Below are 10404 nucleotides of genomic sequence, written 5' to 3' on the forward strand. Positions count from 1 at the left end.
GCCAGGGGCCCCAGGGATCTGGGACAGACGCGCTTTGGGGCACAGCGAGGCCGGGGGGCACAGGGCCGTGTGCAGGCCAACAACCAAAATGGATGTGAGGGAGGAAGAGGAAGAGCAGGGCAAGGCCACAGTGGAGCCTCCATGTCCAGAGCCAGTCCACCGGAAGACCAGGGAGGGCAGCAGCCGGGGAGGCCTCTCTCAGCCCCCCGTCTCCCCCCTGGAGCCGTTGGAGGGGCTGAACGAGAGCAGCTTTCCACGTCCTCATCCAGCAGCCAGTTTGTGTGAATGGCGGGGTTTTAATGTCGATTTCAAAATTGTGCATTGAATTAGATTTTAAATGGTGTCCAGACAGAGGCAGAGAAGTGGGGGGTGTGCAGACGCCACCTGGGGGCAGCAGGGACTCCCCCCCAAGAAGGTGGGGCAGGAAGAGCAGGCCTGTACAAGGCCCCACAGCTTACATGCCTGGGAAGGGGGGACTGTCCAGGAAGGGGAGAGCCCTCTTGACGGAGCCCCCCTCCCCATCACCTGGGGCTTAACCCTTCGCTCCCTGCCTTTCACGCCAGCCTGATCCCCAAAGTGGCGGGGCTGGCGAAGGGGGGTCTTTGGGCGTGTCTATGCCATCGCCCCCCAGCACAGGGGGAGGTGCCCTGCCCACCACACGTACTCTGGCCCCCTGACCCCCAAACCCGCCTCCGTGCCCCCAAGAGGGTCCACAGGGATTCCCATCCCTCCATCCATCTCTGGGTGGGCCTCTCCCCCCTGCTTCTACTTGTAGGTCCAGCAGGCGGTGGCCCAGCCCTGCCCCTTGCAGATCTCCTTGTGCTTGAGGAAGCAGCTCTGGACGCGGAACTTGCGCCCGCAGTCCTCGCAGGCGTACAGGTTGCCGCCGTGCGTCTTCATGTGCTCGGTCAGGTGGTGCTTCAGCTTGAACTTCTTGTTGCAGACGGAGCAGCCAAAGGGGCGCAGGCTGAAGGTCAGCATGATGTGGCGGTCCCGCTTGGGCTTGACCGCAAAGCGCTTCCCGCACAGGCAGCCAAACTTCTTGCCGTCGGGCGCAGACATCAGCTTGACGGGCGCGTGAACCACCTGCCCGTGCACGGCGTGCGCCAGGATCTCGTTGCCATGGAGGTCCACGGGCTTCCACGAACTCTCGGGGAAGGCCACCGAGTCCGCCTTTGTCGAGAAGCCGCCGCCAGGGCCGCTGGACGAGGATGCCGCCGGGGCGCCAGGGAGCAGGTAGCTGACCTCGCCGCTCTCCTGGATCTCGGCCGGGCACAGCCCCGACACGGCCAGCGGCCTGCCCAGAGACTTGAAGAAGCCAGCCTCCGACAGGCACGAGCTGCTGCCGGATCCGCCCAGCACCGAGGCCGAGGCGGCCGCCTCCTCAGCGTCAAAGCGCTCCTGCTTGATGTAGAAGACCTTGGGGGCCTCGTGGGCCGAGGCAAAGGGCGGCTCCTTGACTCGGCTCTCCTCGGCCTTGGCCGGCCCGTCGGTGGAGCCGCTGCAGATCTGCGCCTGGTGCTCCTCATCCTCCTCCTCCTCGTCCTCCTCCTCGTCAGGCGGCACGCGGATCTTCAGGACCTCGCCGTCGGGGCAGGTGCGCCGCCGCCGCCCAGGAGCCTCGGCTTCAGCCTCGTCCCTGGAGCCAAAGTAGTTGCTGCTGCTGGGCGACTGGCTCTCGCTGGCGCGGCTGGACCAAGGCCGGCAGGCGCCGCCCTCCAGCTCCTTGAGGATGCCTGAGCACTGGTCCACCACCTGCCACATCTGGAGCCCGCTGGCCACCAGGAGGTGGCTGGGCAGGGCCTCCAGGAGCAGCCTGAGGCGCCCCGAGTAGATGAGCTGCAGGAGGTTCTCGAAGGCGTCCGGCTCGATGACGCCGGGCAGCACGATGCAGTTGGTGTCGTGCAGGAGCAGCTTGTCGTGGAAGTAGGGCGAGGAGGCGGCCAGGACGCTCTTGTGCGCCTGGAAGACGCGGCCCTGGACGTGGATGGCGATGTTGCAGAACTTGCCCTCCAGCCGGTGCTTGTTGAGCGACTCCAGCAGGACGGCGGCGTAGTGAGGGAACTCAATCTGCACGCTGCGCGTCTCGGGCTCCATGGCCGCTGCAAGGAGGAGGGAGAGGGTGAGGGGCCAAGGGGGGAGGAGAGGGCACAGGGGGCTCCGCAGGCCAGGCGGGAGGGAGCCCAAGGGTCATCTAGCCCAACCCCCACAAGAGGCTTGCTTTATCAACTGTATTGCAGGGGGCTGGGCTCCTTTCCAAACCTTTCTCTCTCCTCTGCTGCTGCCTTGTCTCAGAAGCCTGGGCAGCCGCCCACCAGGGATTCCTGATGATACAAGGTGTTGGGATAAAAAACCATAAAACAACATTGTGATGCCCCCCTTTGGGAACGCTGCCTTCTGTAGGTGGCCACGGGAAGCCACAAGTTTGGCCAGGAGTTCCCTGTTTGACAGAAATCATATTTCTCTTTCGGAGGCTTCTGGCTGGACAAATTTTGGAGCCTCCTTGAGTCTGTTCATTTTCTAGTGCTGATTTGTGGGTTCATTTGTCTGTTTTACAGCACTGTTGCTGATATTTCACAGTGCTCCTAATTGTGTTCTGTGATTTGGAACAATGTGATTTGTTTATTTCTGTTAAAGTAAGCTGCTTTGAGCTTTCAGTAAACAAAAAATGGCATGTAGGCACATTCAATAATTTACACAGAGAGAGGAATTGGTAGGGACCTCGAGGGTCATCTTTTAAAATATTTTACTGCAAGCCGCCCAGAGTGGCTGGGGCAACCCTGTCAGATGGGAGGCACATAAGTAATAAAATCTTGTCCAGCCCCCTAGATAACCTTCAGGGTCCCTTCTGACCCGACATTTCTACGCTCCTCAGCTGCTGCTGCTGCTGCTGCCTGGCCTCCGGTGAAGCTCCAGGATCTCTCCAGCCACTGGAGCAGGACGGGGCAGGAGGAGAGTCCAGAATAGAATAAGGGGAGGGGTCTTCTTTTGCTGTTTACTTATTGACTTGTTTTCCTCTTGTATATTATGGTGTGAAACACCCTGAGATCTGAATGTGTTTTTTTTAATTCAGGAGTGTACGCCCGACAATGGAGGCGTTCCACAACCGAGGTTCCACTGTAATAATATGAATAATAAAAGCACCCTGCCTATCAGAGACGGAGGCGCCTTTGGGGCTCTCTTGGCTTCTCTCTTCTCGCCCCATCTTTCAAGGGGAATCTCTGCCACTTCATGTGCCTATATGCTCCCCCCCTTTCTTTCCTGAGATTTCCACTATTTACTTCCAGTAGCACCTTAAAGACCAACTAAGTTAGTTCTTGGTATGAGCTTTCGTGTGCATGCACACTTCTTCAGATACACACATACTGTACATACATACACACACACACACACACACACACACACACATACATACAGTGTATCTGAAGAAGTGTGCATGCACACGAAAGCTCATACCAAGAACTAACTTAGTTGGTCTTTAAGGTGCTACTGGAAGGAATTTTTTTATTTTGACTCTGGGGTGTTAGCGGAAAAATCCGAGGGCTCCCTTGGACGAAAACAAAGACACCAACTAGGATTACTTGGAGCAAAACAGCAGCCTGTAGGCTTGGCCTTGATTGAACTGTTGCAACAGGGTGCTCCCCTCACTTGCAGGAGAGAGGAAGGACCCAGAACAATGGTGCGCAAGGCCTTATAAAGACTTTTGAAATTGCCACCCTGTAGACCAAGACCACCCCCTGGAACATCATACATACATCACAGAAGGGGTGTAACCTAAGACCACCCCTCAGATACATCACACCTACATCACAGACAAGGCAGTCCAAAATAGAATTTTTAATATTGTTTTTCTCCCTTTTTTGTTTATCTCCTGTCTGGCAGGTTCCTTGATTGGATTGCCTGGGGAGCCTGGCCAGTCTTTTGTAATGATAAATACTTAGTTCCTGGGCCAGGTCACAGGCTGACACCCTATTCAAACACAGACATACCCTTAAGACAGGATTTGTGAAGGAAAAGACAATGGGGAGGCTTTTCCGGTTTGACCTTGCAGAGAAAACATTTGCTCAGTTTAGGAACCAAAAAGGTTCCAGGCGTGTCTTCCTGTGCTGATCTATATATGTGCTTGGTTGGTACACTTATGAACATTATCATATATTTAAGAGCATAAAATTCCTATTACAGGGTTGCGGCAAATGTTATGTGCAAATGGCTTTAGATACCTCTTAGGTCCATATACCATATATTCAACCAAAAAACAGCGACAATTTGTTATTGACATAGGATGGACATATTGGCTGGACATATTCTTATGAAAATTATGGGGGGGCACATCTTTAAAGTTGTTAAATGTTACAAATATTATGCCTGAATGTATTCTTTCAACTTGACAGCTTAGGTAAGTTACCTAGCTTTAAAAAATCATAAAATCAACTCCTTTGCCATTTTCCTCTATTCCAACGCTATTTTGCCCTTGGAAAAGGGACTCCAGGAAGTGCCCAGAGGTGACAATTGCTGAGCTGATTGTTTACAGGTGATGGATGAAGTTTATTCTAGTACACCTGATTTGAAGGACATGCCAAATCCTGCCTGGCCTTCCTGGTTTGTGGATGGTAGCAGCTTTCTGGAGGGAGGCCAACGAAAAGCGGGGTACGCTGTAGTAGCCCTGGAAGGGGAAATCATTGAAGCCTCCCCACTTCCCCCTTCTTCATCCGCTCAGCTTGCACTACAGTTGGCTGAAGGCATAGACATTAATATATATACTGACTCAAAATATGCTTTTCTTACCCTGCATGCCCACAGAGCACTTTGGAAGGAGCGTGGCATGCTCACGTCAAAGGGGAGCCAGGTGCAGCACCCCCAAGCCCTTATGGATCTTTTAACTGCAGTATGGGCTCCCAGCCAAGTGGCTGTGATACATTGTTATGGACATCAAACTGGACTAAGTGATGCGGCCAGGGGCAATCGCCTAGCCGACAAAACAGCTAAACAAGCAGCTAGACAAGAGGCACCTGCTCTCTTCCTGGGATCCCTGATACCAGAGAAGATTGTGGATACTAGCCTTAGACCACCATACACCACACAGGAGCGACAAGTGGCAGAAGCTGAGAAGTTGGCAACTACTGATGAGGGATGGTATCTTACACCTGACAACTGCCTATGGGTGGCAGAGTCCCTAGCCCCCCAAGTTGTGCGTCGGTACCACGACTCCTGTCACGTGGGGCCCGATGCTCTGGCCAAAGATCTTGGGAGCAGTTACTATAGATCCAAGGTTAGCGTCTGAGGCCTGGAGGCGTTGTGTTCTCTGCCAGAAAAAGAATCCCAGAACAGGACCCTTACCTCCTTCCGGAATTCAACATCAAGGGACAGCTCCCATGGAGGACTTAATTATTGATTTCACTGAACTGCCCAGGTGTGGCTTATACCATGATCTCTTAGTGGCTGTCTGCACTTACACAGGAAGGGTGGAAGCTGGAAACTTCACACAGCCTACAGGCCTCAAAGCTCTGGGAAAGTTGAACGTATGAATAGGACTTTGAAAAACCAGCTGTCAAAACTAACCCAAGAAACGAACTAAAATTGGGTTAGCATGTTGCCTCTCGCATTGCTTCGCGTTCGAAGTATTCCCGCTAAGCATATTCATCTGAGTCCTTTTGAATTAATGTTTGCTAGGCCCCTGCCTTATGTGCAAATGATATCTCCACATTCAACTCATGATATGCATATTGAAAACTATTTGCAGTCTCTCTCGCGTGTGTTTTCTTCTCTCAACAGGTGGCAATTTGCCAGGACGCCTTGCTCCTTGGTTGAGCCCCTCCATTCGTTTTTACCGGGTGATGAGGTCTGGATACGTGATTGGGCCCAGACGCCGCTCCAGCCCTGTTGGAAAGGACCACACATCGTCTTACTTTCTACTCCCACGGCTGTTAAAGTCTCCGGCATAGCTCCTTGGATACATCATACCCGTGTAAAGAAGGCCTTCTCGGATTGGACTGTTACACCGCATCAACAAGAGCCGCTTCGACTCACCATTTCCAGACGTGCTCCAGACTGCACTCCAGCTCCTGCAACCAGCGTGGATTGAAAGGGGACATTTTCTTTCCTTTCCTTTTGCATAACTGAACTTTATTGAAGGTACCTGGGCCTGGTTTGCTTTACGCCACCCCTGCAGAGGGGGGTGTCTAGTGGGTCTTTTCTTTCAGCGTAATTACACCCCAGCCCGCTCTCTGGCACTTACCTAAGCCCCTCCCCGTGCATAAAATGGCTCAGATACGACTGTTGGTACCCGTGCTGGTATTTTTGTTGCCTTTGACCTTAGAAATGCCAATACCACTCACACTGACCAGACAACTGCTTCAATCGTGGGGGGCCCACCACACAAATAATAAGTGGGTTCAGGTTGCCGAGATGGTTGCGTTCTCTGCGAATTGGACCAATTGTGCCGTCTGCACCCTGGCCCCTGTAGATGCTCTGGGAGGAATGCCACTCCTCCCTGTGCCTTGGAATGAGTCCTTGGTCACAACTCCACTTGTTGCCTTCCAGCCTCTGGGCAACCATTCTTCTTTATGGAATCATTCTGTCCCTTTCCTGGTTCACCGGATCACTGGCTGCCTTTGTGTCAACAAATCGAATGACGCCAGTGACGCTCAGACCTATGTGGGCACTTCCCACTGTGATCGTACCTTCCCAGCCCCAACAAACATGCCTGAGTCCGAGACAGGAACTTTTTCTGGTTCCAATTTGACTGCATGCCTGGCCCGCTTGCTAACAGGCACCATATCTGCCCATGGTCAGGACGTTTACTGGGTGTGTGGCAGGAAGGCCTATCAAGGGCATCCTGATCAAATTTGCAGATGACACCAAACTGGGAGGGGTGGCTAACACCCCAGAGGACAGGATCACACTTCAAAACGACCTTGACAAATTAGAGAACTGGGCCAAAACAAACAAAATGAATTTTAACAGGGAGAAATGTAAAGTATTGCACTTGGGCAAAAGAAATGAGAAGCACAAATACAAGATGGGTGACACCTGGCTTGAGAGCAGTACATGTGAAAAGGATCTAGGAGTCTTGGTTGACCACAAACTTGACATGAGCCAACAGTGTGACGCGGCAGCTAAAAAAGCCAATGCAATTCTGGGCTGCATCAATAGGAGTATAGCATCTAGATCAAGGGAAGTAATAGTGCCACTGTATTCTGCTCTGGTCAGACCACACCTGGAGTACTGTGTCCAGTTCTGGGCACCACAATTCAAGAAGGACACTGACAAACTGGAACGTGTCCAGAGGAGGGCAACCAAAATGGTCAAAGGCCTGGAAACGATGCCTTATGAGGAACGGCTAAGGGAGCTGGGCGTGTTTAGCCTGAAGAAGAGGAGGTTAAGGGGTGATATGATAGCCATGTTCAAATATATAAAAGGATGTCACATAGAGGAGGGAGAAAGGTTGTTTTCTGCTGCTCCAGAGAAGCGGACACGGAGCAATGGATCCAAACTACAAGAAAGAAGATTCCACCTCAACATTAGGAAGAACTTCCTGACAGTAAGAGCTGTTCGACAGTGGAATTTGCTGCCAAGGAGTGTGGTGGAGTCTCCTTCTTTGGAGGTCTTTAAGCAGAGGCTTGACAACCATATGTCAGGAGTGCTCTGATGGTGTTTCCTGCTTGGCAGGGGGTTGGACTCGATGGCCCTTGTGGTCTCTTCCAACTCTTCTATGATTCTATGCCCTCCCAAGAGGATGGTACGGGGTCTGTTTTCCAGCCTACTTAATACCCCCCCATGTGGATTCCTGACCAGATTGCCTCTGCACTCCCTAGAAGGAGGCGTTTCGACTGACCTGGCAACAATTGCAGGTGGGAGTTCCCAGAATTGGGGCAAAAATCAGTGGCCTCCAGAAAGGATACTGGCCCATTATTCTCCAGCCTCATGGAATCGGGGAGAGAAAATCTCTGGGGCAAGGGGGCTGATCTAGAACTTGAACCGCGTAATCAGACTCCAGGCAGTGGTAGAGATTGTTGCTAACACAACAGCCACGGCCCTTAGGTTAATTGCCACGCAATTGGATGAGACACGCGTTTCTCTCAGTCCGCTTAGCGTTGGACTTTCTCCTGGCGCAATATGGCGGCTTTTGTGCAGCGTTAAATCTCACGGGTGGGGCCTGTTGCTTTAACATCTCTGATCATGGTGAAGCCATTCGCAATTTGGCAGCAGGACTTGAAACAGTGGCCCATATTCCTACCGAAACCTGGGAGGGATGGGACATGTCATGGCTTGACTGGTTGCCAAACCTAGGATGGGTAAAAGGCCTGTTTTTGCTGCTGCTTGGCCCACTGTTCATCTTGCTAATTTTTTGCTTTTCTGTACCTTGCCTGCTGCAATGCTTGCATACAATGACACGCAATATGATTTCACGCATGCTTCGCCCCCAGATTATAGCTCTGACCCGAGTATATCAGCCTGTGCCTTCCTGGGACGAGCCTTGGAGGCTGCCCAAAATTGAGAGGTGTGGAATGAAGGGGTAGTTAGGGTTACCCCAGAAAGCCCTAAAAACTGTTTGTGAATTCCCCCCCCCCCCAGCCAGGCCTCGGCGTACGCATTTTAAAACTGCATTTTCCTCTAAGACAAAAAGCATGAGCTAAGCAGTCCTCTCTGTAACAAAAACGCTGTAACAAACCTACAGCTGAGAACAGTAAAGCCTTTCGCTTCCCAGATCCAAGATAACCTTGTCCTGGTACATTGACTTGCAACATACTTCCGGGAACAGAGTCAGAGAACGAAAAGCAACATTTCTATGTAAGAATCTGTGAAGGGGGAGAGGGAAGGAGGGGCTTTGGAGAACAGGATAAAAACCTGATGTAAAATACTTTTTGCTGCGGCCTGTCTTTTGTGAACTGAATCACACAGGTGCCTCTGCCCCCCCCCCCATGGCAGAATAAAACACTCTTTCTCTGGATTAACCCCTTGGTGTCGTTTGGCTCCTTTTGTCTCTGCTCGGGTGCAACAATTTTTCCTACCCATGGATTAAAAAGGCTACATACCAAGGAGAGCCTAATCCCATCCCCAAACTTGCCAAGGGGCCAGACATGCAAAGGAAGTTCTGTTTTACTTTGGGTGGTGGGACTTCAGAAGTGTTTGCCTATGCTAATCTAACACCTGGGTCTTGCCCTGACATGTCTGCTTATGCTGATGTTGTACCAAGGACTTGTCTGGACATGTTTGCCAAGGTTAACCCCTCCCCTTTGAACTGTATTCTGGGATATGGTGGGAAAGTTTTAAAAAGTCGCCACCCCATCCTCGGGGTTCCAAATTCCTCTTTGACCCTGTTGCGCAATAAACTTTGGTCTACAGCTATTTGCTCCGGTTGGTGGCTGGACTCCTCCTTTATTCTGGCTCTGCCCGACCGGTTGGGGGACTGAGCAGCCTCCCACCTAGATTCTTCCGTAACAGTATGTTGTTTGTTACTATGGTGTGTATTTTTGCTTGGATGAACCCCCCAACTCACAAACAAGCCCTGACACAACCAGCATGTTTTTCTCCTCTGAAACACAGCTAAACTTTTATCTCTTCGTACATAAGAACATAATAGCCTGTTCAGGAGTCTCTGGCGAGGTGCTGTGGCAGCTTTTTGCAGGAAGGAGTTCAACAGGAGTAGCCCATCTTTCCTGGCGGGCCATTTCTGCATGTTTTGGCCTTGCTAGCAAAGCCACATCATGCAAGAGTTGGTTGCTGAGAGCCCTTGAAGCCTCCTCTGACCACAAGGGTCTTACGGTTACCTACAAGGCTTTCCTGCCTCAGCCACAGTTAAAGTCCTCCCGTTGCCACAGGCTCCTTTCCAGAAGGGCCAAACTCAAGCTCAAGCCACCTATTTCCCTTACCCCTGAAGAAGAAGAAGAAGAAGAAGAAGAAGAAGAAGAAGAAGAAGAAGAAGAAGAAGAGGGGGAGGAAGAGGAGGAGTTTGGATTTGATATCCTGCTTTATCACTACCAGAAGGAGTCTCAAAGTGGCTAACAATCTCCTTTCCCTTCCTCCCCCACCAGAAACCCTCTGTGAGGTGAGTGGGGCTGAGAGACTTCAGAGAAGGGTGACTGGCCCAAGGTCACCCAGCAGCTGCATGTGGAGGAGCGGAGACATGAACCCGGTTCCCCAGATTACGAGTCCACTGCTCTTAACCACTACACCACACAGGCCACTGCACTGCTGCCAACGAAAGGGCAGGGAGGCTTGAGAGGGAGGAGACGCCCTGAAGTGGAGCCTGGGCACGCAGCTCACCGGAGGAAGACAGCAGAAAAAGCCAAATTCAGCAGTGGAAGAAGAAAATTTCAGAATATAAATGCAGACATATAAACATTTATTACAAAAAAAGTATCATGACTTTAGAAGACAAAAGAGTAAGAATGGGAGTCGCTA

At 51.8% G+C, this 10404-nt stretch overlaps 1 pseudogene across 1 annotated transcript; it reads right to left on the reverse strand.

Annotated features, from left to right (window-relative positions):
• Positions 1–480: 480 nt before the first annotated feature.
• LOC308577983 (zinc finger and BTB domain-containing protein 9 pseudogene) lies at positions 481–2097 on the reverse strand (annotated as a pseudogene). The gene has a single exon. The product of its transcript is annotated as a zinc finger and BTB domain-containing protein 9 pseudogene (transcript).
• Positions 2098–10404: the final 8307 nt, after the last annotated feature.

The sequence above is a fragment of the Podarcis bocagei genome, assembly GCF_964188305.1.
Source record: "Podarcis bocagei genome assembly, chromosome: W".
NCBI classification, from domain to species: Eukaryota; Metazoa; Chordata; class Lepidosauria; order Squamata; family Lacertidae; genus Podarcis; species Podarcis bocagei.